The sequence below is a fragment of the Cololabis saira genome, chromosome 19 (genome assembly GCF_033807715.1).
Source record: "Cololabis saira isolate AMF1-May2022 chromosome 19, fColSai1.1, whole genome shotgun sequence".
Classification (NCBI taxonomy): domain Eukaryota; kingdom Metazoa; phylum Chordata; class Actinopteri; order Beloniformes; family Belonidae; genus Cololabis; species Cololabis saira.
In genome coordinates, this window is record NC_084605.1 from 39,378,315 (window position 1) to 39,405,898 (window position 27,584).

General features: G+C 41.5%; 1 protein-coding gene and 1 long non-coding RNA gene across 2 annotated transcripts in view; both read left to right on the top strand.

Moving 5' to 3' along the window:
• Window positions 1-27,584, top strand: part of sdk2b (sidekick cell adhesion molecule 2b) — a 457,224-nt gene that overhangs the window by 226,209 nt on the left and 203,431 nt on the right. The gene's annotated exons all lie outside the window — the stretch shown is intronic.
• Window positions 1,194-2,542, top strand: LOC133419523 (uncharacterized). Its single transcript, XR_009770527.1, has 4 exons — window positions 1,194-1,318; window positions 1,765-1,858; window positions 1,964-2,027; window positions 2,216-2,542. It is a non-coding gene; the product is annotated as an uncharacterized LOC133419523 (long non-coding RNA).

Here is a 27,584-nt window from a genome sequence, read left to right on the forward strand (position 1 = left end):
CACGAGTAAAATAATGCGTGGGCACGAGATACATAATACGTGGCCACGCATTATTTTATTTTTTTCAAATGTCACCAGAGGGGCTCCGTACAATTGCATATTTTTCCTCCTATATATTTATATATCCAGCTTATTATTAGCTGCCCTGCAACTAACTGCAGTGTCTAAACCAGGTCTGTCCTATTCTGGCCCTTGGGGGCCACTGCCCCACATGTTTTAGATGCTTCCCTGCTTCAACACACCTGATTTAAATGAATAGAACATCACCAGCTTGTTGTTGAGCTCTGCACAAGTCTGCTAATGATATGTTAATGTGACTCGTGTGTTGAAGCAGGGAAGCATCTAAAACATGCAGGACACCCTCTTATGTTTTGAGCCCTTGGACTTTTTATCAAGATGCTGGCTAATTGTTATCATATTACCGAGGAAAAAAAAAAAAGGAAACTTATCTTAATGTCCCCAGACCATATTGTGGACTAATTAGCATATTTGTGAAGTCCTCGCGTGTTTCTATTCTGTGCTAACTTTTTACCCTTCTCCTACTTTCAGTTGTCACACAAACTGCAGCCTCTCTTAATACTGTAACTCCATATTCCCAATAAAGCTGCTCTCATTTAGATATTTTTCTGTTTCAGTTCTCATACATATTGTAGCTGAAACATGGTTTATTACAATTTGATGTTTATCTGCACTATCAGAGCAATCCAAGACTCTTAGGGTGCGTCCCAATACTTCCCTAACCCTAAATTTTGCGCGTTCCCGTGAAGGTAGTGGTGTCCCAATTCCTCTTTTCACCTAGGGGGAGGGGGCATAACGAGGGCTAGGGGCTGAGAATAGCCCCTTCAAATCGAGGGATTTCAGATGCTCACTTGGCGAGCGAGGGGGTATGAAAATTTCCCAGAATGCTTTTCTTCGTCATTTGCGGACTGAATCAAAAAAAAAAACATGGAGGACATTTCTTGTTTTTTTGGGAATAAAATCAATATTTTGAGTTAGTTTCTGCATAAAAATGCATTTTGATTACATTTCTCGGCGCAAACCGATATTTTACTTTCATAATATTCACTCAGTGAATGTACATCATCCCTTTTTTGTCCGTTGTTCGCTAAGATCGCGCCGGAATATGGTTACGTAACCTACGTAAGCGACGCCGTAGGTTACGTAAGCTACGCCGTAGGCTGCGTCTATTTAAAGCTCGCCGACCGAGGAAAACATGCTTTGCAGACTCGTCTCGATTTTGAGCAAGCAAGCATTTTTTTCATTTTTTTTGAGTCAAATGGCGAACCACAAAGAGCAGGAGGATATTGAACCCACAAATGTAAGTATAATGTCCCATGGAATTAAAAAAATCACAGTGCTTTTGTATGTTTTAACAGTTTGAACAGTACATAGAAATACCACATTGTTTATTGTTTATTTTTAATACCAAAGAGTGAAATTTGCGGAGTCAAATTACTTGTTGGACAATGTTAGAACCTGGCCAATAAAGCTGATTCTGATTCTGAGTTAACGTAAGATAATATGTGGCTGTTGATGACGAGTCGGGTAGATAACATGCCGTGTCCTGTTAACTACTCGTTAACTCTCATATTTTCTACAAATTTGTTGTATATTTCACATTACTATAAGGCAGCAACGTTATTTGGGGGGGGGTTACGAAGTAATAATAACGTTGCTTGCTGCCTGTTATCATAGTTCAAACGTTTTTTTTTTGTTGTTTGTTTTTTTTTTACGAGGACGTTTGTGCATCACATTTCATTCCAGGGACTCCGGATCAGGTCCGACACCTAATAAGCTTTAGGACTACCAACGAGGAGAATTTTACAAAGAAGAAATATGCTGCTAAACCACTGTGGGAGTGAGTGATCTAGCTATCTGCTTGCAGAATATCTGTGATGGGGTCCTTAACCATGGGGTCCTTAACCATGGTATAACTAGGAAAAATCACTGTTTTCTGTTACAGGAAACTCATCAAAGAGCTGGAACTGGAGGGAAAGGTGACCACAGCACAAATTGGCAAAAAATGGGTAGGTAATATTATCTGCTAAAGAGATGATGCTTAACAAAAAAAAAATCCATGTAAAGTATTTATTAATAGCACAGAGGTAATTTTTATTTATACAGTGATAATGAACCTGGTATGATGTTGTGGGTGTGTATGATAGTCCAGTCATGTGTGTAATCAACATGTGTATCCATCTTTTTTTTATCTCAGAACACTTTGGAAGACGCCAGCACATCGGCCTCAAGCTCTGCCTCCCCAGCTGGAAGAGGAAGCTGGAAGCTTCAGGCATCAGGTCCACTTTCCCCCCGATCCCCCAAAAAAAAGAAACTCTCTATGCAGGACTTCCTTCAGGCTGAGGCCGCCAAAGAAGACAGAAGATGTCAAAAGAATGAAGAACACATGGACAGGTTCCTGAACCTTTTAGAGAAAATGGTGGACCAGACACCTCATCAGCAGTAGCAGCACATACACTGCAAACTTTTTTTTTGTACATATTTCTGTGCAAATTTTTTTATATGGAACAGCACCTTTCTTTGTTCTGCGTGCAATGTTTACTTTTTTCTTTTTAAAAATTGTATTTGAATATAGTAAATAAAGCCTTTTTTACTGCAGATTCTCTCACTATCCTTATTTTACTATTGATCTCGTTGTACAGTTTATAATTTGAGACATTACCTTACTTTGAGAAACCCCAGAAAAGAAAACGGTTGTGTAACAAGTTTTATTAGACAGTTTAAAAGTATTTCCAAGTGAGTAAAACCACACAAGTACAAAACTATATGAAGAACACATGGACAGGTTCCTGAACCTTTTAGAGAAAATGGTGGACAGGACACCTCATCAGCAGTAGCAGCACATACACTGCAAACTTTTTTTTTTGTAAATATTTCTGTGCACATTTTTTTATATGGAATATACGTGCCATATTAACAGCGCTACAGCTGAAATTAAAACAGCTTTTGGCTCTCAGCTTCCTGATCAGGGTAGGGATGGAAACGAGGGGTAGGGGGAGAATTGGGACAGGCACCTGGGCCAAGTGCCCTAGATTTCAAGTGCCCTAAAATCTCCCCCTTCTTTTTTAGGGCTTAGGGAAGAAAAGAAGTGCGAGTGGAGAAAAGAAGGGCGAGTGAAGGAGAATTGGGATTGGCCCTTACTCTGTGCTATTTTGGTTTTAACCAATGTGAGCTGTGTGAATGTGGCTAAACTAAATGCTAAGTTAAAAGAAAATTATGAGGAGTCTTGTTCCATGTAAGATAGCAATTCTGACGCATCTTGATGCAACAACGGAGTCAAACATAATTAATATTATTGCATTAGTCTTGTCTGATGTAAATTGCAATATGTTGTAATAAGTAGGTCATCAACCAATAACGTTCTGTGGTTCACAAAGTAAACTGGTTGTAGTATTGTAAGCTCTTCCTTTACCCAATATCTTCACCTATATTATTTTATATATATATATATATATATATATATATATATATATATATATATATATATATATATATATATATATATATATATATATATATATAGTTGCTCTTGATTTTACATAAATCTTGATTTATGCCTAGAAATGTTCTTTCTTAAAAACAAGACAGCTTCTCAAAAAAAAGTTAATATCCCAGAATGAATAGTTTTTTCTGGCTATTTAATGAAAATGGTGTTTCATAGAAGCACAATCTTCGCATCTACAGGTCACATGATATTTCAGAAAGTAGTTTCATAAGAGGAATGATCTAAAAGTATTGAATTCACTGCAGCCCTGTGGAATTGTGGACAATGACCTGCCAGGAAGCCCTTGACGTGGCCGACTGCCCATACAGTATAAGTGGCTTTCCTTGTAGCATTCCTTGCAGATGGCTATGTCTTCTATGTTCTGAACATTTGTCCACGTTAGTCGTGTGATGATGTCATGATGTATGATGTTTTTGCCTAGCACCATATAAGGGAAAGAACCATTTTGCTGTTGCATTTTATTGACTTTTCAGTTTATGACACGACCCCCAGGAGTTTTTTAAGGCAGGCCGGCTCTGCAATGCGTACGCCTGCTTATTTACCCCACTAAATGGTTAATTCCACTTACACAATTTGGTTCTTAAATGCCTTGGGATGTCTCACCTACCAAGCTTGCTGTCAATCCTACCTCCACCCCGGCGTCCACCTGTGGCTCCAATTCAAAGGAGGGGTTTTTCCTACACCCCTGTATTTATGTTTAAGTCTGATAGACTATGCTTGAATGGAGCCTAAACCCCAAAGCCAAATATGTGTTACAATTAAAGTGTTTCAAACTTATTGTGTGAGTCGTCTGACTGGTACTTACGGGTGTAACAATATATCGTGCCATGACATTTTGCGATACAAAAACGTCACGATACGTGTCGTGGAGGTGACAAACTGTATCGCGATATTGGGTTATTAATATTGATCTATTGTGTTTACTAGTAACGACCGCGCCTCGACCCGCGGACCAAAATCTTCCTCCGCTCAGAAGAAACTAGTACCGTAGTACCGGATGACCGGGGGTGGGGACCGCAGACAGGTGGAAGCAGCAGCGGGATGACCGGGGGTGGGGACCGCAGGCAGGTGGAAGCAGCAGCGGGATGACCAGGGGTGGGGGCCGCAGGAAGGTGGAAGCAGCAACGGGATGATCAGGGGTGGGGGCCGCAGGCAGGTGGAAGCAGCAACAGGATGACCGGGGGTGGGGACCGCAGGCAGGTGGAAGCAGCAGCGGGATGACCGGGGGTGGGGACCGCAGGCAGGTGGAAGCAGCAGCGGGATGACCAGAGGGGGTGGGGACTGCAGGCAGGTGGAAGCAGCAACGGGATGACCAGGGGTGGGGGCCGCAGGCAGGTGGAAGCAGCAACGGGATGACCAGGGGTGGGGGCCGCAGGCAGGTGGAAGCAGCAACGGGATGACCGGGGGTGGGGACCGCAGGCAGGTGGAAGCAGCAACGGGATGACTGGGGGTGGGGACCGCAGGCCACCACGCAGCTCCCGAAGCTCCGGCCCAATCATCAAGCCCCAGGTTGGGGTTCAGGGTCGGGGAGAGGTTGAGAAGGGGCAGTGCCAGGGAGAGGAGTCTTGAGGGACAAACCTCTCCCCCACCTGACCGGGCCGTTACCCTGCCCCTCTCACTCCCACAGTGCAGGTATATTGTATATATACAATAACAAGACCAAGAATGATAACCTCTGTTTTATCTGAATTTAGAACCAAGAAATTTCCGGACATCCAGTCCTTGATGTCCCTAAGACATGCCTGAAGTTTAATTAACGGTTCTGTTTCATCTGGCTTCATAGACAAATAGAGCTGCGTATCATCAGCATAGCAATGAAAGTGTATGCCGTGATTCTGGATTATACTTCCCAATGGCTGCATGTATAAACTGAACAAGATTGGCCCTAGCACTGAACCCTGCGGAACACCATAACAGACCCTTGACTGTTCTGAAGAAACCTCATGTACATGAACAAACTGGAACCTGTCAGATAGATATGATTTAAACCAACGTAGAGCTGTCCCTTTAATCCCAACAACATGCTCTAACCTGTGCAGTAAAATGCCATGATCAACAGTGTCAAAAGCACTTATCTGATCCCTAATCCCTTATCTGAGATCCAGTAGAACCAGTATGGACACTAATCCCTTATCTGAGGTCCAGTAGAACCAGTATGGACACTAGTCCCTTATCTGAGGTCCAGTAGAACCAATATGGACACTAATCCCTTATCTGAGTTCTAGTAGAACCAGTATGGACACTAATCCCTTATCTGAGGTCCAGTAGAACCAGTATGGACACTAATCCCTTATCTGAGGTCCAGTAGAACCAGTATGGACACTAATCCCTTATCTGAGGTCCAGTAGAACCAGTATGGACAGCTCACGGGCTGCAGATCCTGTTCTGTCTCTGACAGACGGGGGTGGAAACAGAACGGGATCCTGCACTGGGAAATGCCTCATTCTTTCAAGGTAATACTGCATATGTTTGTCCTCAAATAAAGTTACTGAAAAGTAGCTAATCTAGTGACAAATTTGCCAAGTTGCATTCGCTTCCCAACCTTAGCTATGGATAATTGCACCAGCCCTGAATGTGTGATTCTATGTGATTTTTTTTTTTTTTTTCCAATTATTATTTAGAAGCCAGCTGATGAAGCCAGAATGTTGGAACATTTTCAAAGCACTAAGTGTTACTGCTTGTCAGCTTACCATATGTTAGAAACAATATATATTAGTCGCAAAAAAGGCATGATCATTATGTTTATACACTGTAATGAGATGCAATTTAATACCCATTATCTGGAATTCATCCCGCTAATCCTTTAAAAAATGGCATTACCATGTCAAAACAACAGTTTTTCCGACCTTAATGCTGGCATTCATAGGTGCGAGGACACCAGTAAGTAGGCAAATGGAGATAGACAAATCCCTGCAGGCACTGTGTTAGGTACAGTGTGCCGGTGGAGTGGCGTGTCTGCAGGGAGAGCTCATTGTTGGGGGTTGTCAGGTCCACTTATCCTGACAAACCCTGCTAGTTTAGTCCAGGACCTGATGGTACTTACATCTTAGCTGGAATTTCAAGCTTTTAGAGGGTCTCAAGAAGAATCTCACTCCCCCAGAAGTCACAATCTATAGACATTAGCCCTTCATCTACTTCCCTAGCTCCATCTCTAGATGTCAGCATCAAGCCATTACCTCACCCCCACACCTTCAGAGAGACACAGTGGGACCATCTCCCGGCTCTCAATATCTCTGCCCTGTCACTATTAATATCTCTTCTCTTTCCATCTTTCTCTTTCTAACTCACAGCTTCTTTCCCCCCCTCCACCCACTCATTCTCAGCTCATTTTGAGAGTATAGCTGTCAGAAAAGAGAGGTGGAGGGATATAAAGGGGTGAGTCAAAGAAGAGCCACCTTACCAGGGAGTCTGTCCAGGCCTAAATAAAAGAATCAAGAGCAGGGTTCAAACCAATGTATTAAGGGTTGATGCCCACTTTACAGTCCATGTGACAGTTTTATTTGTCAAAAAGGGATTCATATGGGTTTTTTAAAGAGGGAAATCTGCATGTTGCAACAAAATTTTGAAAACTTTTAACGGTTCCTCAAATGTTAGACCTGAAATAAACTGATTATGACAGTTATATTGACATGACATTGGCCCACACATATGCACTCTTAAAGATAAAGAAAGTGTTGACAGAACACCAAAGAAAATCATTTTTCACAAATATTTTCTGGTTGAAACTTATTGATTCAAAATGTCTCAAACTAGATATAATTGTAAGTATGGTGAAAATGTATGTTATGCTTGGTTTAAGTAGAAGTGGTTGGGATGGATGGATGGATGGATGGATGGATGGATGGATGGATGGATGGATGGATGGATGGATGGATGGATGGATGTGTATATAAAATCTGTTCCTAAGCTTAGTATCTTGAACCTTGACATGCACCTTGAAATACTGTACAGTTGGTCTTTTGACATGAAAAAACAATATTACATGTACAGTAGGGCTGCACGATTAATCGTTAAAAAATCGCGATCTCGATTCATGCTTGAACGCAATCTCATTTCCAAATGACGACGATTTTATAAAAAAAATTTTTTAAAGATGGCTGCATAAAAAAAGGACTAGGCCTATGTTCTAGGTTGTTGTAGTCCTGTCATGGTAGCTGGATCCTCAGGTTGATCAGGAGCTCCTGCACTCTGAATAGCTTTCACAACTCCTGCTGAGGCTTCTGTGCGGGGGACCTGCTTCCTTCTTTCAATGAGTGGAGTTACAAGTGCCTTTCCTAGCTGCTCCAAGAACACCCTCCTCTTGTTCTTCTTATGAGATATCCACGTCGGGTTGATCTCTCTCCAGATCACAAAGGCACTGTAGGAGGAAACATCAATGATGTTGTGGAAGATGACCAGGGGCCAGCAGGCAGTCATCCTTCTGCAGCTGTATGTTCCAATCACCTTATCTAGATTGTCCACACCTCCTTTTGTTTGCGGTTGTAGTCTAGGATGACGACTGGCTTCCTGTCCTCATGATCGCTAATGTCACCGTGTGCAGTGTGCTCAGAATTACTACATTCGTGTTTTTCTTTGGGAGGTAAGAAACTATAGTGGTCGTGGGCGTGAAGGCGAACTTTGATAAGAAGACGTCTCTCTCCTTTGTTGCAAGCAGTGCGGGTGGGAGCTCAGGCTTGTTCTTTGGAACTGTACCAACCATGGTGATCTTCCTCTTCAGGAGCTGCTGTCCAAGTTCATAAGAGGTAAAGAAATGATCACTTGTCACATTGTGACCACTCAGTGCCTCTGTCACATCAAGCACAACTGGCATCCCCTGGTTCTTCTCTGGGCATCCACTGGTCAGCTTTCTAGTATATACTTGCATTTTCCAAGCATAGCTTGATTTGGCATCGCAAGCCACCCATGACTTGATCCCATATTTTGCTGGCTTGCTGGGTATATACTGCCAGAAAGGACAACGACCTTTGGACAGAAGACGTCAGCATCAGTGATTAGTATCAGTGTCACAGAAAACAGTAAAAAAAAAAAAAATCAATAGTGAAAATCACTTTTATTACAAATATGAAAATAGATTACCTCTAAATGGAACCAGCTGCTCATCCACTGTTACGTCAGGCTCTGGATTGTAGAGGTAGGGCAGCCGCTCCACCCACTTGTCCCAGACCTCTCTAATGGCTGCAAGTTTGTCTGTCACACGTCTTGCTGGTCTTGATTCACGGTCATCAAATCGTAGCAGTCATGAGTCGGTGTGAAAGAGTTTGAGTGGCATTGGGGCTCAGAAAATTGGCCTTCCACTCTCTGCATCCCATGGACTAGCTGCAGCCTCACCTCGGGATCCGTATACACCTGCCAAGATTAGTAGCCCTAAGTAGGCCTGCAGGTCAGTCTCATCCATCTGTTTCCAGCTGTCTCCATATTTGCGAAAGCCCTCCAGATTTGTCATCTCCAGGATTATTTTTTCTATTGCTGGTGTGATAAACGGGTAGACTGTAGACACAATGTCATGGGCATGAGAAACGGCATACCTTGTGGGTCCTGGGGTCATCTTTTGACGTTTTGTGCTGCATGCCTGCCGTGTTGGTTATATGCTGCTGAGGACCATGTTAATTTGCCATTTTTTGAAAGGAAAGTCTCTTTCAGCTTCAGAGTTTTCTTCTTCTTCTTCCGAGACATCCTCCATTTCCTCTTCCGAATCAGAGTTGTCTTGCTGGACATCTGCAAAACTCAGCTCTAGAGCTTCTTCAGCGTTATAACGCACACTCATGGCGTCAGCACAGAGACAATTTGGGGTCCTGTCATCTGCAGCACCTTTATAACCCCTTGAAATCCACAAAAAAGAGCTCTGCTGGCTGCGAGAACGCCACCTGTCTTGTGTTGTTTATGTCTGCTACTGTCTTGTTCACGTTTACTACTAATTGATCTGAGACTGATCAAAGGCACAGCAAACTGCGAGAAGACCACCTGATTTGTCTTGCTTACTTCTGCAACTGATTGACTTTACGGGTCATTTTGACCCGAAGACCACCTTTGTACTTTTGTTTGTACATCTTACATGGAAATGTGACTAAAAACAACATTTCATTTTTTCTACTGTTGGGGCCAATCTAGGAAAAGTCATTAAATTTAAAGATAAAAAAATATCATTTGGGGAATGTTTTTTTTTTGGTTTTTAACACAGTGGCGGGTCATTTTGACCCGAGGACAACAGGAGGTTAAGTACTCGTGCAGGAAAGGATGCTGCCTTGACAATTCCTGTTTGGTTCGGCAGACAGGGACATGACTTGTTGGATTGAGCTGGCTATGCAGCATTTGCAGTATATTGGCAATATGACGATAGTTGACACTGACATGCCTATTAAGATGGAGCTGCAGTTTCCAGAGAGGACATGCCTGTCGTGAAATGTGGGACGAGCAGCCATCAGGTGATAGCGCAGGAATACTTTAATAAGTCAACAGGAAACTGCAGGAGTAACTGCAGACAACAAACTGTGGATTTCCCAGAGAAAGCCATAAAGCCATAGCGATAACAAAGAAAATTTTATAGTTCATTGTCCTAAATGATGAGATTCTGTCAATCTTTGAACATGCCATCCTTTTCCACTAAAATTGAACATTTGGAGCCACAGCGTAGTTGGATGAAGGCCTGCCACCTCAGAGGAGTGTGAGTGATGCTCTGGTGACAATCATCCGACACTCATTCCTGGTTGGTCGTAAATATAATTTTACAAAAAAAAAAGAAAACAGGCCCAGGTATTGGAATCAGTATTTGAAAGGACACAATGGTATTAGAACATATTTAGTCCTGTCACTTTAGGCTGATTTAAGATATATAAATTATGAATGGGATTCTGAGCTGCTGCAAAAGTTTTAATACTCCTACAAATGAGGCCCAAGGCCAATTAGTTGTGCTCACTAGCAGGCTAAAGTGGTCCTTGGACCAGAATACAGTGTCACTCATTCTCATTTAATTGAATCATTTTATATTTTGTTGTTCTTTTTTATGATTTCATTCATTATAGAAGTCATTATTATTTTCATATAAAAACCCACAGAACTGTCATTGCAGATAAAATGTATCCTTTTATCAAGTCAATTTTGATTTGATTTTTATTTAGTCAAAGACCATTTTCTGCATGCACCATATGCCAACGCGAATCTAAGAGCAGCTCTATCACCAGCAAGACACGGCTGGTGTTTCCATGCTGTCTGCTCCAATTTCCCTTTTTTTTTCTCCCTCCCTCTCACGTCTATGGATTATTGCCGGTTGTATTATGCATGCACAATCTGCCAACAATGACTTATGACAATCTGCGTGATTAATCACAGTAATAAGCCCCAAATGGCATGCAGACACAGTCACACACACAAAACAACTGGAGAATCCTTCAGGGATACAAACTGCACACTGCTAATTTTCCGATCAGTCCAACAGGAGATGAGATGTAACGGGACTGATTTAATAAAGAGCCCCTCCAAATAGTGGAAATAGGGAAACATTAAACATTAAAAGCGGCAAGACACAATTAAACAGTAAATAACAAATAAAATGAAATAAAATGATAAGAAAAGCGGTAAAATAATAAAAAGCACAAGTTGTTAAAAGTAAGGGCAGTAGATCCAGCAGGTTCATCTCATTCTTACAATGGCAAGATATGTTTGCCATTGCCAAGGTATGTTTCTATACGGTCAAAACGTACAAAGACCGGGTCAAATACAGTATTACAAAAGTAATCTGTGCCGATTCGTGCGGTGAATCAAACCAATTTGCCAATTTTACGTCACAATGCCTGCAATGTATTTAATTAGTATTAAAGTAGTATTTAAGTATTTAATTTAAGAGTACGCTTAAATAACAAATAAAATGATAAAAAAATAGGTTAAATAATAAAAAGAAACTGCTGTGGACGTTCATTTTATGAGGTTTGGGTTACAAAATACATTCAGTTCACTTTCATAACCTTAAATATGTGCTTATGGATGGAACCCATTTCAAGTGTAGTATTTATGAGCTCCATTCATCCTGCGTAGTCAGACGAGCCGCTCTGTGAGTCAAGGACCACAGGACCAAAGCAGGCCCATATTGAATCTCTCCTCACAACGGTGGGAGATAAGAGGAGATTAAAAGTGGATCTATGGTGGTTGGGGAAGAGAGACGAGGAGATGGGGAGAAGGACACTGACCTTCGGTGATTTTCTTTTTCTTCTCTCTCACCACACATACACGCATGCAACTACATTTTAAGCCTCACGCTGTCTCCTTTTATCAGGCATATGTGTGCTTAAGTGAAATTTTTATAACCTTCAGCAAACCACTAGTGTGGCCCGAGGGGCATCATGGGTACTATATAGCATAGAAGCCAAGAGCAGCCACTTCCACTATTCAATTAAACCCCTGGTGTAAGTGGTGGGGTGTATTCGCAAGGGAGACGAGTACAAAAAAAACTAACAAAAAACAAAAATTGCAGAAAAAATGTCGATATACAAAAATAGAAAGCTAAACTGCATCTCCTTCTTTCTGCACACATGCACATACGTGCACCTGCTTTTGCTTATCTGGAATATGGCAGCAAACATCACTTGAAGTGCACGCACACATATGCAATTCCCCTTTGTTTTAGAAACAACAAAGGCTATCTTCAAGAATGCAATACACAGTGGATTGCCAGGAGAGCAGACGGAAGGAAATTGAAGCCATTAGAAGCCTTATTACTTTTTTATCAGAAACTGGAGGATAAGCTAGTAGAATACGAGAATGGCTGAAAGAAGAGCAGCAGGGGAAAAAAACAGACATCTAAAGTTGAGGGGGAAGGTTGGTAAAAAAATACAAATAAAAAAGACAGAGAAAAGAATTAAGACAGACTGATATAAGTGAAAAAAGATGGGATAATGGTGCAGGAGAAACAAATAGCAAGTTGCTGATGAAAAGAGAAAATTGAACAAGTGAATGGGAACCCGGTTGGACATAATCAAATTCTGCTGCATCTCAGCCCGGTTCCATTTAAAAGAAAAGAAGAAGAAAAAAAAAAGCTTGAGTCATGGGAGCATGTCAGCATCTTGGCAAGAAACTGGAGAGCAGCTACGTGCCCACTGCCCCGCTAACATCCTCCTTCAACCCTTTTACACAGAGAACGCTGCAGAGTTATTGTGAGGATGGTAAATGCATGTGTGTGTGCGCGCTATTCTGTTATCCCTTTTAGGTAAAAAAAAAAAAAAAAGGGTCTGAGTGTATGGAACACTAATGTTGATGAATGATGCAATGGGAGACTCATGGGAGCAACAGTAGAGACAAGTCTGCGTTTCTAGGTGTCTTGAATATGCGTCTGTGTAACAAACACATTTTAAATGCATTTGCAATGTTTTCTTTTTTCCCTGCCATACTTAATTGTGTCTGTTCACTGTATTGCAAACACGCAAAACCTTTCCCGGCTCACTCTTTTTTTCCTTTGAGTCTTGGCCCACACTGTAGAAAGATAGCCGAAACCCAATTCTTTATAAAGTAGGGTCAGGGTGGAGGTTAACGTTGCACTTCAAAGCCTCGACGGCAGTGCAGAAATATTGCATATTTGGCTCGCCTAGCTCGACCTTCCAACATAAATTGTGTTTCTTGACCAACTATATTCCCTGCTTGCACTGATATACCAGCTTTGGGAAATGTATCATCTTCAAATGAGGAAGGGGGGCTCACGGGAGACCAAGGGACAAGGACTGGAATCCTAATTGCTCCGTGAAATTGCTGTAAGACCGTTAAAAGAAATGAAATTGGTGTGCAAATACAGTGGCAAAAAACAATATCAGTTTTCTGTTTTTCATAAAAAGGTGGTCTGATTTTCATCTTAAACACAATAAAAAACTTTAGCTGATAACACACTAACAGTTTACTGTATCTGTACTGAATACACCTATTAAACACTGACAATGCTGGAGGAGAAGGTAAGTTAGCCCAAAGGCTAATAACTTCAATGAATCCTAATTGGAGTCAGTGGTTTGGACACCTGGTGTGATAAGAAACTCAAACCTTGTAACGTTGCTGTTCATAGAAGGCTGATGTAAACCGTGCCTCAGAAAAAGGAGATATCTGAAAACATACTATCAAAAGTACTTGATCTGTACAAGGCTGGAAAGGCCCACAAATTCATCTCAAAATATTTATGCATACGTCAGTGCACAGTTAACTAAAGTGATTGGGTTGCCACCCAAGATGACTCCAGAGGCACAATCCAGAATCTTCAATGACGTAAATGAACCTACCAAAAATATAAAATCAGGGTTCAAAGACATAAACTGGAGCTGGCAAACCGCTCTGTTCATAAGTCTTTCATACACACGTCATTGAACAGGCAGGGTGTCCTTGGTGGAGCACCACAGATCAAGATGCCGCTCTCTAAAATCGATGCAAGAGTTGGATACGCAGGAAGAATACTCACCACTACATAGGTCACAAGGAAGACATTGCTTAGAATTGATGAGGTACTAACACCAGGGGTTCACTTACTTTTTCCTCCAAGACAGCATTTACTTGGTCTGTTCAATTCTATTAAACAGCTTAAACACATTGTGTTTGTTATTTTATTTCTAGATGAAGATCGGATCACATTTTATGTCAAATTAATGCAATAAACTAGTTAATTGCAAAGGGTTCACATCATTTGTCTGTCCACTTTATAAACACAAACACTTCTTGGAGTGCTTTGATGGCTGATACTTTGTGTAGTTACTGTGCTGCACAATGTTTGATGACTATATTATAGCAGCAACACAAGCATTGTTAGGAGTCTTTAAGAACTACCAAATAAATACCCCAGGCACCTGTCACATTTACGATAAACACACTCACAGACACTCCTGTATGCAGACACAAAAAGCCCTTTGATCCACTCTGTAATCTCCAGGCTGCGTCAAACATTGTGGTAGTTTACGCTGCTGACTGAGAACAGATGATGACACTGCAATAATACAAAAACCTGTGTGTGTGCTTGTGTGCGTATGGCCCATTATCTCTGACTTAGAGCCCATTGCAAACACTGATGGGCCTTGTGGTTAAATGCCTGTAATAAAGGTCTTAAGTGTTTTGGGTTAGCCTGACGCTCAGAGGCCATTTGCTACAAAAACTGCTCAGGAAACCCCTCGGCCTAGGCATCTCGATTCACTCAAGAGATAACTCGCATTCCACCCCGACAGAATTGGAGGAAGGATTAGAGACACAGATTTGTGAAATGTAAATGGCTGCCTGCAGGAGACTTATTTACCTCTTGGAGATGATGGGATATGATTAAATATGAGGAAATGAAAGATGGTGGGAGCTGAAGCTGACATAGCTCAGAGGTAAATCCCTCACATCCTATTTAGGTAGCACTTTGTGTGATCTCCTATGCATTTATCAATTATCCAGGAGTGAAAACATGGCGCAAACGACTGTGAATTTGTTGCATATTGAAGGACCATTTGCATTTAGTAGTGGTGTTATGCCACAGATCTGGAGCGAATGTGCTGCTCAGAGCTGCAGCATTAATCCCAAAGAAGTTAGATACATTAGATCCATCAGCAGGCAGGCCAACGCTCCCTCGGGGTACTTTTTTCGGTTTTCATTTAGCCTCTCATCCTCATGTGTTGATCTGACTCTTACACCTCTGGGCACTCACTGGTGTTTAGATAAGGTGGAGAGGCCTCGCATATTACAAGAAAGATTATTTTGGCATGCATATTCATTAGACTAAATGGAAAGACGAGCACCACTATTAAGCTCTTGTCTGAATGTGATGCCAGATTCCTTTTTTGGACTTGCCAAGGCTTCAGCAGCGTGGGACCGAGGAGCTGTGAGGTTATTGCCCTTCACTAACAAGGATTCAGAGAAGAGGTTAACTCTTTGCTTCTTCAAACAAAAACAAAAACTCTTCTTACATCCCAACTCCTTCTGTTCCTTTCTCCTGTTTGTATCAATTTCAAATATGGCCCAAGTGGCAGACATATCTTTGTATGCCACATTAGATTTTAGACTGATTTGTATAGTCGTGTTTGAAATGAACAGGTTTATATTTGGTATTTTAATGCCTTCAAAGCCTGTAAATGCTTTTTTTCCAGAGTATAATAAACAAAATATAAAAATAAAACAAGAAATCAAGATACTCTCTTAAAATAGACATATCATGCCCCTTTAAAAAAAAAAAAAAAGAAAAGCATTTATATTTCTGTGAGGTTCAAAACATTCCCTTATTATTTGTGTCTTTTCAAGACTTTCAAACGTTTCCATTAGCTGGGGTCCAGCATAGTATTATTGAGGCTTTAGCCTTTGGTGGCCCAACAATGGGAATTTTCAGGAACTTAGGTACTTCAACATGGCCCCAAAAACGGCTGCTGTGGATGTCCTCTCCAGTGTCCCCTCAACTTAGCAGAAAGCACTGTGGTACTGTTCTGCCGTGGTTTTGGTCCATCTTCAGCACAAAACAAGTCCCACAGGGAGCGTTTTAAAGCCAGACCGCTTCCAGGTGCTGCCCCTTCAGCTGGATTCGCAAGATTATGAGTTCACCTAAAGGCTCAGCGATCACGTGATAATTGCAGTGTCTGCTCGTTGAGAGATGCATATGTCACTTACTTTTTATCACTGAGTTGGGCTTGCTTTTATTTAGAAAAATTCTCCAGATTCTCTGTGCCAGTCTCACATTTGACTTCCCGCCAGCTCAGTCCGCTGACGTGGTTTACCAGCAGTCCAGTGGCAGAATAGACTCCAGTGTTTTTCCAGTGGAGCGGAGCGGACGGTCACTCCTGGGACACTAATAAACCACTTCGCGGGGCGTGCTCTGCAACCACTCTTTGACTAAAATAGCAGTGATTCACAGCGTTTGACATGGCGTTATCATTTTGCTCCCGTTCCGGGTCTTGTGCAACCAGACTTTATACTTAGCTTCCATTTACTTTTGTGACCTCATCTAATATGTTTGGGTGTCTGTTCGTTCCTACAGGAACCTCTGTAATCTTTCACAAAGGTGTGTGAGACTGTTTTATTCTGTGTGTTGAAAAAATTCAACTCACTTGGCTGATTTTGGAGGAAACAACTAGCTAGCACAGTACAAACAGCTACAGGCAAGCTTCTAAAAAAGAAAACTCCTTTCAGTTGTTGGACTATGTCATAAAACCAAGATTACCACCAACAAGTGGTATGGAGTCCAGTTGTGGTTATAGTCCGGTCCTCCTCTGTCTTCAGTGCAATCCAAGTCCCGCAGGGAGCATTTCAAAAGCAGATCACTTCCAAGTGCAGGCTGTTAAAAGAATAGTTGCTATCCCATAGCAACAGTGCCAGAGGACATACAGCATTTTTCATACAGATTGAAGTGGAAAAAGTGCATTAGTCTGCTAGGTCAGTAAATGTTGACCTGTTCCTATGCTGTAGTCCCTGGCTCAGACATGCATGTTGGAGGCGTCAACAAGGTTTTCCATTGATTTTTAAGCACTTATGTCAAGCGCTGACAGACTGAAATGTGGATCCGTTGAGTCATTTAAGGTGTTGATTACCACACAAGTTAAGAAAAGTTAAATTCGTCATGTTTCAAATTGAGCATCACCCAATGACATAGCAGCTATGTAGCCTAGTGCTAGCCAGTTACATTATAAACTGGAGCAGCCTAATTGTAAACAAAAAGATCTTATACATGAGCAAAAGGGTTGTTTCTTTATTACAAATCTTTGTGGTCATATATAAAATGTTTGTCTGTTATGTGTTTTATTCGATTGATTGTTTGTTGGTATGACAGGGACATCCTGAGTGTCAGACACACCCGCTGTCAATTGCTGCTGTAAAGTTCAACTGTTGAATGGACGATAATGAAAAACAATAATTGAAAGGGCCGAGGAGAAAGTTGGCTCTGTTACTGTCCCAGCCTCCTAGGTTTTACCCATAGATTGTATAAAACAATGGACCTAGTATTAGGTCACGTGACCCATTGTTTTCTGAAGGGCCGTTTTGAAGCCCATTTTTCTTCGTACAATGACATTGTAGCAGAATCTACTTCTTTCTTTGGCTGGAAAGGAATAGAGGAAGTGTAGATTTATTATGGAAAACAGACGCAAGCTGCATCTATTATGTAGGGGCCTAATGGACAGAGTAAATGGCCACTCTGAGCGCCTGAAGTAAAAGTTTACATACTTGCATGTTTTGAGTTCCACTGAGAATAGAAAAGCCGAAAAGAGAAACGGATTACCAAGAATGAATGTTTCAGCTGGAGTATTAGTATGTGCTGGCGCTTATAAACTATGACAGTGTGGAATGAAGGGTGGGAGGGATTTTCAGGACACCCAGTTTGTTAAAAGTGTAATAAAGCAAAATGGGCTGTAATTTTAACAACAGAAAATTGGAGCTGAGTTCACCATCAACTGATACCAACATTTGTCTTTGTTAGTAATGTGTTTCACTGTCTTTGTTCAGTGATGTTTTAACACTTGTCAAATGCTACATTCATACATTTGCTACATCACTGGCTTTTTTTTCTAAATGTAGAGGGGAAGCAAACTCTTCCATTGTATCAAATCTGCTTATTCCAGTTATCTCAATTCAATTCAATTTTATTTGTATAGCGTCTAATACAACAATACAACGTTTGTCCTAGCAGAGTTTCTCAATGAGAAAGTCCTTGGTTCCGCTCCCAACTCCAAAAAAGTCATAGTGTGACAAAGGGAAAGGATGGAGCTTAAGGATAAAGTCAAAATGACATGTCACCCTTTAGATACAGAGAACGGATAGGTTTTAAACACTTTCTAAAGCAATGGGTTTGGTTTTGTCCACAAGTTGCATGCAGGTTTTTCATTTGACACAAACAGTAAGGTGAAGGAGAAGTTCTTGAAAAGTGAAGCCAAAGACGACTACGTTTTTCAATTAGTTGACATTCAACCGTTTTTCATACGGTTAATGAGTTTGGCAAATACATTTTTCTAAAGAGCACAATAAAAATATGTGGAAGGGTGGAAGAAGAGCAGCGGCTGCGCACACAAAACGTGTCCCATGCGATCGAACTTCAGTGACAAAATAAATTCCATTGCTTTATTTTGTATTGGACTGTCCCAACTGGCCGCGAGTTTAACGGTTTCAGTGTGGACAGAGAGCGTCCAATGTCACGCAGCTCGACGCGATAGTCGGACGCTCGTATTCAGTTACACGGTGTAAACGGATCTTAAGCCTGAATTACGGTTCTGCGTTAAATCCACGCGTACCCTATGCCGTAGGCTCTGCGTTGGTGTAACGCAGAACCATAAATCAGCCTTTAGTTCCCTGAAGAGGGAACGGGTCACCTCGTCTTCACACTAATTCACACAGGAAGATTTAATTGAATTCTAAACAGGTACACCACAGTCATTTACTCCGATTCCTCATCACTATTGCTGGCTCAAGGAAGGACCGTGCGTCTTCTGAAGGTGTCGTTGAACATCTTCAGGTGCTCGGAAGATCTGAAACCATAAACAGAAGAAAAATGTATTACTAATAGAGCTCCGTAACACGGAGTAACACCGGAGCTAAGCTAAATACTTAGCCCATGCAAAGATCATACTTGTAGACAAATATAAATAACATAATAAAATAACGTCACTTACCGCTGACTCGTGTGCAGTTGCCGGGTCCGTACTGTTGGTACTGATCCTTTTATGAGGGTAAGTGTCGATGCAAAACCTCATTTTTACTGTCCCTAGCTGTTGATACAGCCACCGCTTCTGAACAATGGCGGACGCTCCGACCGGCGGAGTTGGTTGTGGGCGTGATTTCAGCAGCGGAGGAGACCGAGGCGTGGTTTGCATTTTGGTGACGTAACGAAAATGCACAAATCTGAACGGCTCGTAAAAGTCACATGACACTGGAAGGATCCTCCTGGCGGGGTGAACAGACACTGCAGAAAGTTGGCAGGGTGAGGGGAGACCACTTTATATATGTTAAAGCAAGAAAAAACCTGTTTTTCATAATAGGTCCCCTTTAACACAAGAGTCTATGAACACTGACTCACTTTTGGAATCAGCCCCTTCTGGTAATTTGACCAACTGTATCAGCAGCATCAATGCCATCAGCTCTTAAAGCCAGATTTTGCCTCCTGGTCCAAACCACATAAGTCTTAAATGACTCAGAAACTCAAGCTTGAATTTTTAAAGCTGATCCAGTGGATGGATGAAGTGGAACTTTTTTGACTTCAGGATATGTTCAATGGGTAAAATAATAGTTTGTCTGTTAACTCGCAAGCATAGAGGGAAGGATCAATGAGCATTTTACTGGTGGAGGGAATAATTGGTTTAAATAAATGCAAGTCTTACTGTATGTTGTATAAATCAGAGTTCTTGTAGCTTCGCTGCCTGGAAAAAAAAATTGTGAAAGGCCTTTTGGCAATTAAAGCTCTTCTGATACTGCTTCCAAATACTAGCAAATTCTGGAAGCAAACATCCTGCCATTAGTTTAAAAAGAGAGGATGCTTTCTCTAAGATGATAATGATCTTCAGTGCACATCAAAATCCACAACAGCCTTAAAGAAATGGGTCTTTTTATAAGCACATTGCTTTAGCTTCATCAAATCTTTGTAATAACGGCTATACTAAGGCCAGGAAATGTCTGAAGAAATGCCTAATTACTGCTCATCAGTAACTGTCATTGTCGGATGAGTTTTGAATAAGACTTTGGATAGACCTTGAGAAAAACAAGTTTCTTAATGTGCATCCTCACTTCATTCCTCCCCAAACCGCTTTGCCTGCAACTTCATAGCCACAGTCTATAAAAGGCCACAGAGAGACTAAATCAAAGTGCTGCTGCTTTGGAGCCTGGGGTTCAGATAAACAGTGAAACAAAAGCCTGGCCAGAAAGTTGTCACTGGAGATAAACATAGCAGGAGACTTGGAAATGGTAAGCTTCAGCACGACAGGCTCTCAGTCTGTGTGTTTGTGTGTGCCTTGTGGTTGACAGCGGTTTAGTGTCTCCATCTGGAAACGCTCGGGTTTGGCCTGCTTTTTTAACTGGGGACGTGTAGGTTGTATACATAGTCGCATAACAAAAAAGGACAGAGAGACACACACACATGTACAGGCAAAGACCTGCACTTATGTGTGGAGAGACACAGTACACAGACAAGATTATATTTCCCTGTCATCTTGAGGACCAACAGACGGACAGAGTGATCGACCAGTGGAACTCAGCTTAAAATAGAATACAACATCTGTAGATAAGAGTCGTGCAAAGACGGAGGGGAATGGAGCAGCAGACGGACAAATCTACCTGGAAGCTCAGGAGGAGGCATCTTCTGTGGTTGTAATACAATCACGCGGAAGAGAAAGTACACCCTCTATACAATCCTAGGCTTGGGTTACATTTTTTCTTATACATATATATATATATATATATATATATATATATATATATATATATATATATATATATATATATATATATATATATATATATATTAGGGGTGTAACGGTACACAAAAATCTGGGTTCGGTACGTACCTCGGTTTGGAGGTCACGGTTCGGTTCATTTTTGGTACAGTAAGAAAACAAGATGCAAAATATAAACGTGCTAGTTGTTTATTACACACACACAAAATAACATTGGCTCTACGTGTGCCGGCACTAGGACCCCGCGGACGCCTGGTGTGTCATCGGGCGGTTTTTTCCTTCATGCTTCCCTGCAGCGTCTCATGCAAACACAAACACACGTACCTGGCAGAAACATTTCTTTATATCATGTTGTCTGTCTCCCGAGATATTTTTTCTTTTTTTGGCCGGCGCCATAGTTGGCTGGCTACAAACTCTATACATCCCATAATGTATAATAATATGCCCGCGCTCTCAGCAGCGGTACTCGCATCGTTAAGGCTGATTTATGGTATGCATGCATGTGCAGCTGCAGCAGCGCTCTGCTCCACAACGTGCGGTCCTCTACTTAATATGTCCGTGTGGAAACTCGTTCGGTACGCCTCCATTCCGAACCGAACACGCTATACCGAACGCTTCAATACAAATACATGTACCGTTACACCCCTTATAAATATATATATATATATATATATATATATATATATATATATATATATATATATATATATATATATATATATATATATATATATATATATGGTATTTAGTAAGCCTCAAATTTAGTTAAATAGAACTTCACATGAACAACATACGCTGTTTTACACCATGTCAGCACTTACCTGGCAGATTAGCTCAAAATTCTCCTTGACCCTCAAATTGACCCTCATGATGGTTGCTTGAGACTTCATGATGGTTGCTTGAGACTTCATGATGGCTGCTTGAGACTTCATGATGGTTGCTTGAGACTTCATGATGGTTGCTTGAGACTTCATGATGGTTGCTTGAGACTTCATGATGGTTGCTTGAGACTTCATGATGGTTGCTTGAGACTTCATGATGGTTGCTTGAGACTTCATGATGGTTGCTTGAGACGTCATGTCTTTACTAACTATTGGTGTTCAGAGTGTGTGTTTGTCAGGGCTTCCGTTGTCCGGTAATTGCCGGACTTTGTCCGGTAAAATATGCCGAAGTCCGGTATTTTATAATCTCTCCGGTCAAAATACTCACTGGTGCTGCGGGACTAGAGTCCCCGGGAGCACCGCGGATTGACACGCCGAGCCCCGGCGGAGGGACACGCCGAGCCTCGGCGGAGGGACTGGCCGAGCCTCGGTGCCGGGAGCCGGGAGGAAGTGGAGCTGCGGCGCCGACATCCACGTGTGCGTTGATTTATGGTTCCGCGTCGCACCAACGCAGAGCCTACGGCGTAGAGTACGCGTCGCCGCGTACCTTACGCCGTAGGTTACGCGCAAGCTTCTGCAATATTTATTTATTTTTTGAAGTTACGCTCGCGAGTCAATTGACGGGACTTATTTTATTTTAAATACCCTGTTTTTCAATAAAAATACTATTAAATGACTTGTATTGATATCGTACTACTGCATATGATTTATTTTTAACCTCAATAAATTCATATAGCCTATGTGACCGGAATTTCAAACATTTGTCCAGTAAATTGAAACCCTGCCGGTCACATTGTCCGGTGCCAATTTTTTCTAGCGGAAACACTGGTGTTTGTATTGTCTTGTTGGAGAAATTCATGGTCTTCTTTGGGAAGATGTGGCTTTAAAGGTCCGATATGTTGCTCTAAGATCCCAATATTCTTTTCTGCATCAGTGCTCCGGTCACAGAAATAGGGTACCGATATGACCCCATGCCCTCGCGGACCATGATCTTTGGACGGTTCTTTTTTGTCTCTCGTTCGGAGTGCACACCTCAGAAAACATAGTACTGGTTTGTCGAAACCACAATAGAGATTTCCACAATGTGATAGTCAATCCTCGATGCCTCTGAGCCTACAGATGTCATTCTTTTATGCACAGTTAGATTTTAGAATTAAAAGTAAAAGTGTAACTAATATTGTGCACATTTTGTAATTATGGGTTCCTACCGTTAGTGGATGACATTGACGAAGCTTTTTGAATTAGAACACAAATCAAGTCAAAGATAATTAGGAGTATGTTGGTATGTTTGTATGCTACAGTAACACTAATGGATGCAGTGCTAGATTAAGGGTGGACAAGGCGATGGTACAATAATCACTGGTAGTGGCTCTTGTATGTCAGCACACTCCCATTTCTCGCCCTTGTTCACAAGGCACACACAATTACAGGAGTAATCCCAGCACCGTTGTGCTGCTGTAATAACTTTGCTGACAGTGTGAGCTGAACTTGTTTCTTGTGCAGCAGGGTTGATTCTAAAGCTTAACCTCACATACAGCAGTTCGCCAAGAACCGCTAAACCGTTATGCCCCAACATCTTACACAAAGCATACTCACTTACACAAGCCTCTCACATCCTCAAATAGTCAGCCAAAACTCTGCCACAGTCCATTAAATGGGTATTAATGCTACTTCCCCCCCACCAGCCTAACCTAACCCATTAGAAAATGTTCCTCCTCATCCCCTTTCATCGACTTTGTTCCGCTCTGTCCCTCAACCTGATCAAAGACCCAGAGCTAAACCTGCCCAACTGGAGATGAAACCCATAATTTATATATTTACTCAACTCTGTCCTGTTTCAGAAGTACAGGTTAAAGATGAAAGACAATCCATTTTAGGATACGAACTAATAACACAGTCTATAACCCTCACCCAGCATGACAGATTCTGTAAAAAGGACAGTTACTCTTTGAAGATTCACATTGGACGGCAAGTGATTTATTGAAAGTCTTTTGGAAAATATTGATGTCACCGGGGACCTAATTTAAAAACATTATACAGTATTAAAAAGGTCCTCACTGAAATGGAACCTAAAAAAGTCAAAAGAGCAGTTGCCAGATGACAGTAATGCTCCTTTTGATAAATGTCACCATCCATCTATCCATCTATCCATCCATCCATCGTCAATGCTAAAAAGCTACGTTTTCATTCAGGCTTTCGTTGCTGCATCTTTGACGAGTTGTTGAAGGTTTTTTTTAACAGACATCAGCAGAAATCTCTGCAGTGCATGAGGACTTGCTTTCCAGATGTGAATTATTATTATTATACTGTATTCAACATCACCCTGCATCCACCAATCCCATATCCCATGTATAGAATTGAAGTAGGAGTAGAAAATGATTGACTGACTGACTGACTGACTGACTAGCAGCCGACTGTAGATGTGGCCCACGTGTCTACAGTCCAGCCTTTCATCTCTGCTCCGAGGGTGGAGAATGTTATGCTGAGACGGCCACGATGAAATGTTGTCCTGAATCTCATTTGAGATTTAAATTGAAAACTGTTCAAAGAACAGTCACGCTCGCACATATGCAATTGACACTTGGATTTTTATGGTACAGAGGAGCTGTCAGTAATGTCATAGCAAAACAAAATGATTGAGGAGCATTGCTGCATGGACGATGTTGCCTCTCACATTTCATTTCTGCAGTCTGGATTCAGTTCTCTTCCTCATCATTTGGGTCTCCAACTCCGACTATCTCCAAAACCCTTGAACAGCCATGGATTCCATACAGGAGAAGCAGAAATATTGTCTAGAACAGGGGTCGGCAACCCAAAATGTTTTAGATCCATATTGGACCAAAAACACAAAAAACAAATATGTCTGGAGCCGCAAAAAATGAAAAGTCTTGTATAAGCCTTAGAATGAAGGCAACACATGCTGCATGTTTCTATATTAGTTAGAACTGGGGGAAGATTTTTTTTTCATTATGCACTTTGAGAAAGTCGAAATGTAGAGAAAAAATTCAAAATTACGAGAAAAAGTCGAAATGTCGAGATTAAAAAGGAAAGGAAAAAGGAAGAAAAAAGAGAAAAAGAAAAAAAAAAAGAAAAAAGAAGAAAAAAATGAAGAAAAGAGGAAAAAAAGGAAAAGAAAATAAGACAAAAAAAAAGGTCAAACATTTTTGAAAAGCTCCAGGAGCCACTAGGACGGCACTAAAGAGCCGCGTGCGGCTCTAGAGCCTCAGGTTGCCGACCCCTGGTCTAGAATTTACAGGGAGTGAATTTTGTGAAAACATTAAAGCACTTTGCAGTTTTGCATAATAGTTTAGTCACTTTCTGCTCACTGACTAAAAAAAAGCATCTTGCACATCCTCTTTACATTCCTCCTCAGGATAAAAGAGTTAGCCTTTTTTGACATGCTAAACTCAAATCACAGCCAAAAGAGCATGCAAGAGGAGTGAGTAGGGGCAGCACAGAGGGAGAAGCTTCCTCAAAACAGAGCACGCTGGTGTGGGAGTTAACTTTCTCCAGTTGTGGTAAATATCATCTTGACCTATTCTTCTTTGCCAACATGTATCACATCTGAGTATAGGCCTTTCAATTGTATGTTGATCAGTCAAAGTGATTTATTTTGTTTGTGTCTTCATCTGTCTCGCTCATGAATTTCTGAGTTGAAAAAGTATTTAATGGTATAGAAAGCAGAGATGGAGGTGCAGGAAGGCCGTGGATGCAGTGGACAGCAAGTTTACTTTTTAATCGTGATCCTCTTGATCTTGCAGAAACATAAATATTGATCTTGGTTGCAGTCCCAGTTCAGAGGGGAACATGGAGCCAGTAACTGTGTTGGCTGGGGCCTCCTAGGCCCCAGGCAAGATCTTATTCTCAACTCTCTTCTTCTACATTTGTGTGAAGTTACACTCTCAGTCTTAGACTCATATGTTATTTATATTTATGATGAACAAAATACAAACTCTCTTTGTAAGCCATATTTTGAAATTCGAAAAATGTGTTATTTTCCAACCCCAAATCAGAAGAAGGAAATGTTAATTTGGGGGTGGGGGGATGGGGGTGGGTTGATACTAATTTGATTGACCACAAGAAACACTGTGTGATGGTGCATCCTGGATGCCTCCAAGCCCAGAGATGCTGCCGTATCTGTAATGTCTTTTGCGTGGTCTTTTTTTGTCTTATTTAAATAGCATCTACTACAACACAAGATGTCTCTAGGATTTTTCCAGAGACCCAGAACAGGACCCCTGAGCAATTATTACATAAACAAGGGCAGGTAAAAACTCCTTTGGTGGGAGAAAGCCAAACAGTGGTAAGAACAACTCCCCTTTAGGAGGTAAGAAACCTGGATCAGGACCTGGATCATAACAGGGGACCCTCCTGCCGAAGGCCAGCTGGACAGAGCAGGAAAAGAAAGATAGGAAAGAAAGGATAAAGAACAGAGAGAGGAGAGACACAGACACAATGGTTAGTTGGTGTACTACAGGGATGACTTTATAAACAGATTTAGACAGCAAACACTGAAGTTTTCACTGTCAACTTAGGGCAGGCCCAAGTTTCACAAAGATGGATGTTGCTCTTGGACTGATTGAGATAACTTTTTTCTTTCACCTCAATACTAGAAATAAATTGCCCCCATACAACCTTTTATGTAATGTGTTGCAACATACAGCTCTGGCAGTACTGTGCTAATGAATGGGGGCGGTCCGGCACTCTTGTTATACCTCTTCATCCCTCTAGTGCAGTGGTTCTCAAATGGGGGTACGTGAAGGCACTCCAGGGGGTACGTGAGATTTTAAAATATACATATATTTAAAAAGTAGCATCCATGCAAAAACCCTTTAAAAATAATTATTTCATAAATAATTGAGGAAAATATAAGTCTAAATTATCTTCAGGAGTAGGCTATTCAACTTATTATCCTAAAACCGCAGAGTCTCCCCCACACCAGGATGGTTCCACCTGACCTGTCAATCACCTGCTTCACCTGTCAATCACTTGGACCAACGATGGAGTCGTGGTTGAAGCGTAGCAGCAATATTTTTATGTTTAATAAATCAGTTACTGATGGCACAGTGCTCTGTTTTAGGTCTTTTTCTTTTACAACCAAAAGTGCTTTGCGCTGGTTAAGGGGGTACTTGGCTGAAAAAATATTTCACAGGGGGAACATCACTGAAAAAAGGTTGAGGACCACTGGTCTAGATGTACACTTTGTTCTGTCTACAGGTGCATTCACACCAGTCCTGTTTGGTCCGCTTTAAAAAAGGAACAGAGTCCTTCTGCTCAGGATGCCTGGTTCTTTTGGGGAGGTGTGACTGCAATCAAACTCTGACTGAGGTCGGAGATCTCAACTACGTACAAGCATAGGTCTCGGCTCTCTTCAAATGGACCAAATGCAGGAAGTGGAACACACCGCGCAGCATTGTGGGTAAACACAACCTAAGGAAACTCACAGGTTGTGAAATTTCTGGTTGAAAAGTTTAACAGTTAGATGTGAAGTTAGGATGTGGTAACAGCTCTGATAGAAGTATGGTGAGAACATTATACATCACAGCTGCTGGCAAACACACAAGAGTAATGAAGTTTACAAACTAACTAGTGGGAAGTAGTTCTGCATTAACATATAGATGAGCGAGTTTTCTTTTTCGTCGTTATTCTCGTCAGCTCCTTCAGTTAAGCCACCGCAGGGGATTGAGAGGTGAATGTGTTATTTAAAAGGTTTGGTTCGTTTCACAAAGTTCACTGTGAAACCAAACTAAGACCAGCTGAATGCTGCTGCAATTCCAATCCAGTCAAGTCCCTCGGACTACTGCTGGAAAATGACCTAACCGTACCAACTTC